We start from the raw sequence: 5,600 nt of genomic DNA on the forward strand, positions 1-5,600 counted from the left end.
TGAACAAATCTGCGTTTTACACCACCAACCACCACCCCCAACACGCCGGGGTCCTCTCGCCTCGCCCGCAGGAGCCGGCTGGTTTTGCGACTGAGCTGTCATTAACGGCTTTTAAGTCGTTCTTAGTTATTTTTAGTGCGGGGGGGGGGGGGAAGTTGTCCAGTGGGGGTCAAATACTTTCGAACTAAATTCCAACCACGGCTATTTTAATTCGGTCATTAATCTGTTTATTTCAAATGGGTTAATGATTGCAAGCAAACTAGGGTTGGCAGCAAGTTAAACTAATAGTTTTGCCAGCTGCACTATAAATAGCACAGTCCTCTAGATTTACATCTGAGTGTTTGGAAGTGACCGAGAGTCATCAAGGTTGGGGGGCGTGGGAGAGCGGATCCTGTGCTTTAACCAGTTGCGCAACATCGTGCGGATACCGAACTTCACATACTACGTGCTATCATCCACAGCGCCCTGAACCAGTCTCTCCTCAATCCCAGATAGAATTTTTAAAAATTCTTAATCACCTAGCTGGTCATTGTCACTTTGTGTGAGGGTGAGTAGTCAGCATGTTTCGAACAGATACATAACATGAATTGCAATTTAAAATAAAAAAGCCAAATATAATGAACACTCGTGGTATTCCCTCTTCTTCCATTCTGGCCAATTATTGATGGGTGGTTATTAGTATGCAGTGTTCTCCAAATGGGAAAGTCACGAGAGTGGTGACACATTGGGTTAACGGGAATATAATAAGCAGACTTGTCCAGGCTGCATCTTGCAACATTTTAAAGAAGTGGATTCTATGGTTATTGCGCAAATTTCAGATCAAGTGTCCGACATTTGTTTTAACGTAGCGTCCAGCAGGTATATAATGCACAGTGAAGTGTATCAAAATATTTTAATACATCAGTTGTGGTAGGCCATTTGATTCGTCGAGCCTGTTGAACTATTTAGTAATCTAATGGTCAATCTTCTGCCTTAACTGTGCACTCCCGGGATATCTCCACACCCTTACTTATTAATTATACTGATTACTCAAAGGTCTGATGACTTCTGTCTTCAATATACGCAGAGACTGAGTTATTGCTTTCTGCGGCAGAGTATTGCAAAGATTCACTACTCTACAATTGAAGAGCTTCCTCACTCTCTAGGAACTGAATGGTTAATGGCTCAGTCTGAGATTGTGACCCTGCGTTCTGGGATCCCCGCAATTAGGCAAAAAAAAATCAGTACCTACCTTGTTAAATGTCCGAGGAGTTTTAAATATTTCTGAATACATACCACCCATCCTGCTTTGGGATCGGAGTTTTCTGAACACAAAGAATAATGGGCCGAGATTAGTCAATCTTCCCGGAACGAGAATCGCCTTGTCCACGGAACTAAATGAATGTTTAGTGATGTATAAAGTACAGTCAAAACCATCTAAACACAAAACATTTTCCAATTTCTCATCATTCCAAAAAAACCATCCTCGATTAATTGTTCCCACCAAACACTGTCTAGGTTTACCTTCCTATTGTATTAACACATGGTTATTTTCCTCACATTCTCCTTATCAAAGTATTCTTATAAATTAGAAATAACTGAAGTAGAAATGTTGACCTCTGTGGTACACTACTAGACCCAATCTGTCATATTAAAATAGCCTTATTTATTCCTACTGTTCATCCAGCCTCACATTTTATTATCTTGGAATCTCCAGCATCTGCAGTTCCCATTATCTCTATTCCTACTGTCGGTTTTCTACCAATTAACCAATCCCCAGCCCACACTAACATTTCATCCCAGCCCCACGCTCTAATTTTGTGTAATAAGCTTTGAGTAACGTTGCTGAATTTCTTTCGAAAATCCAAATGCACTGCAACCATTTAACTACCTAACTCCCCCTAACCAGGTTATGAGTTGCACCACCAAAAATCTACAACACAGCTTTTGAATCTGATTTTCCTTTCATTTGTGCTGACTCTCGAATAACATATGGTGTGCCAAATCTTTCAACTTCCAGCAATCCAGATGTACCAAACTCCATGGGAGTTGCCTGTATTTTTAAAAATTTCAACGAGCAATTCTCCTGATCCCCGAGGTCCACCCCATACATCACTCTGAGCTAGAGTCAGCAGCTTCAGACAGTTCTGATGTTATTACATTCAATGTTACCCAGGAAATGTTAGACAGAAAATATCTAGCCTAAATCCTGGGTAACTGAAGAGCTAAATAACACAAGTCTTTTCCCTATGGTGATAAAGAGTTTAAAAACTAGACAGCATATTTTTAAGGTGAGAGAAGAAACATTTAAAGGGGACTTGAGTGTAACTTTTTCCACACAGAGTGGTTTATATGTGGAATCTACTGCCGGAGGAAGAGGTTTTGACAGGTACATGAATAGGAAAGTTTTAGTGGGATGTGGGCCAAACACAGGTAAACATGTCTGTAAATGTGTAAACTAGTTCAGTTTGAGAAACTTGGTCGGGATGGAGAAGTTGAATGGATCTGTTTCTCATCATAGAATTCCTACGGTGTGGAAACAGGCCCTTCGAACCAACAAGTCTACACTGACCGCCAGAGCATCCTACCCAGACCCATCGCCCCATAAACCACCTAACCTACACATCTCTGCACACTATGTGCAATTTAGCATGGGCAATCCACCTAGTCCGTATTTCTTTGGACTGTGGGAGGAAGCCTGAGCACATGGAGGAAACCCACACAGACACGGAAAGAATGTGCAAACTCCACACAGACAGTCATCCAAGGGTGAAATTGAACCCGGGCCCCTGGTGCTGTGAGGTAGCAGTGCTAACCACTGAACCACAGTGCCACCCTGTGCTGTATGACTCTATCAATCTATAAATGCTGGTCACTCATATTGAGCCATTGATTTCCCTTTTGACAACTTGACTGCCCAATGTGACCCCTGAGTACACATCAAAGCCACTACCCATTCTACCATTGATGCCAAATTAACCCTCAGCCACTGTTGCACACTGATTAACTCCTGACACACAATCATCCCATTAACACATGAGCTACAACCCCAGTCCCACATATACATCACTTCTTACTACTTCGATACCCAAATACATCCACAAAACTGCAACTATCAAGCCTGACTCCTCAATGAACCCTCATTCGTCTCAAACAACGAGCAGCCCTTTCTGGCCTTCCTACTATTCACTGAACCTGAGGCTAATCAGCCATCTGACTGCCCTCTAATCTTACCACTTACCTTTCCTCAACACTCAATACAACTCTATTATCAACTGTGCTGAGATGACCCCTCTATCCTCTATCGCACAGCTACTTTGCCTTCCTACCTCACAACCCTCCATATCCAAGCAAAAACACTTACTACCTGATTCAACTACTCACCTACCCCCTCATTTATCTACCACCCTACTGAAGTATCATGTCACCTACATACAACATCACTTACCTGATTTAGCAACCTACTACCAGACCCACATATTACCTCACCCAATTGCAATCAAAACTACCTGTCAACTCACCCATGTACTGCCCCACCCAACCACAGTGCACATACCTTTCTCCTCAACCACCCTAGAAACCTATGCACTTAAATTACTTAGCACAGCTGCTTATACACTTACTGCAATCTATTTACTACCTACTTAGTCCTTAGTTCAGTCACCCATTCACTAAAATGCAACCATTCACTACACTCAAACTGGGCCCTTAAATATGTAACTAGTGTCATAAAAATGAGGCAATTACTGTCTGTGCCAGTTCCCCACCTAACTCATAAGTATTGAGAGAATCCTTGCCAATTTGCACTCTACACCACATTCTAGGAAAATTGTTTCTGAAACCAAGAAGAAATGGAAAGCAGTAGTAAAACTGGGAAAAGTTGACGCAAATTAGCAATTCAAAATGGGTGCACTTCAGAGAATTTTCTAAGTGTCCATTCCTACAAATCTAAATTGGATTAGAGTATTTGTCTTTTGCTGCTGCTATGTCAAAGAACCTATCTTCTGTTGTTTCTGTCTTCCTTCTTTATTACATAATATCTTATAGATTTTCAGATTCTTTGAAAGTGCCTTAAAGTATGAGAAATTCTAAATGACATGTGGGTGAAGCATTTCATCTTGCATTCACCAGGACAATTGCAAGAATGCCCCAGATTTCAAGCAGTCACTATAATTTATACTATAGGAGAAAAGGATTGGTCTGCAAGTCAAATTGGAATAAGGAAACAACACAGAAAGATAAAATCCCCACACTCCTGAGCAATTTCAGAAAGGTTCAAGACTTAAAACATTCCTTTTGATTGCACAAATTGGGTCCCTCCATAAGTCATTTCCAGCAAATGTAAGTGAGTCGCATTACAAGCTGGAATGAATACCTTAAGTTGGTCTGTAGTTAACAATTAGTACACTCAGGATTGTTCAGCAAGTGCTCTCCAGTTTCAAGATCACATCCAACAATATGTTTTTTGATTTGGCTTTAGAACACAGGCTGGTTCAGTGTGGTCTTCGCTCCGGCTATTACAAACAACCAAAGAGTTTGATCTAATCAGTCTATTGTTTGGATATATGACCTACATTGATGGCATTGCAACAACATGGAAGTTCATGTTTGGATGTTCTTAATTGCATGGTAGGCATGAACAGCAGCACCCTGTTACAGGAAAACATTACTCATATATCCACTGCATTGTAACATGAAATAGATACCTGAAACTGTTGTTCAGATTTTTGAGATGCTTTACCTTTTCAGGGCAATTGGAAGTAGAGAAGGTCTCTGTCATATCTGAAATTAATGGCCTTGGGCCCATTTTTGTGTCTACTGTGATAGCTCCAAATTTGGCATCCTTATATTTATGGTGATGACTGCCAGATGAAAATCTTTGGCAATGAGTCTCTCTATCCAGCACTTTTCAAGTTTTGTGCAACCAACAGAATGCAAACTGAATGATCAAAAAAAATCCATTTGCTATCTTTAAGACAACTCTTTTGAAAACTATGGGATACAGGTCTTCAGGTCAAGGTAATTTATTTGCATTTAGTCCCATTAATTTATCTAGTACTACTTCTCCACTAATATTGAAGGATTTATGTTTAACATTGTACAATCCCACTGGTCCTCCGATCTCATTATATCAGGAATGGAGTAAGAGAAAAAAAATTCGAGAAACTATGCTGGGGCTTCTGAGCTACACAAAGTTCAATCAGATCAAGTAAAACCACTGTGGGTGTATTTGCAATAAAAACACTGCAGCAGCTCAAGTAAATGCTTCAGCAGCAAGATCCATTAGGAATGGGCAATAAATGTTGACTGAGAAAGTTATGGGTACAAACCATCAATTAATGTAAAATACACATTCAAAAAATAAAACAGGAAAACTACTAAAATGTTATAAATAATCTCTGTGGGTCTGTATTCAAGAAAGTGGAAGTTTATGGTCCGTGGTCTGACACTATAGTTAAATTATACCTGAAGAACTGGACACATCAATTGGCCTGGAAACGCTGGCCTCAGAGGAAGGAAAATTAAATGAAAATAGAAATATTGTGAGGAAAGACTGCATTGAGGTCAGTGTCTTGTATCACAGAGTGTGTCCAAATGGTTCTTTTCAAATTCTATTGAAT

This window comes from Stegostoma tigrinum, chromosome 10, assembly GCF_030684315.1.
Source record: "Stegostoma tigrinum isolate sSteTig4 chromosome 10, sSteTig4.hap1, whole genome shotgun sequence".
NCBI classification, from domain to species: Eukaryota; Metazoa; Chordata; class Chondrichthyes; order Orectolobiformes; family Stegostomatidae; genus Stegostoma; species Stegostoma tigrinum.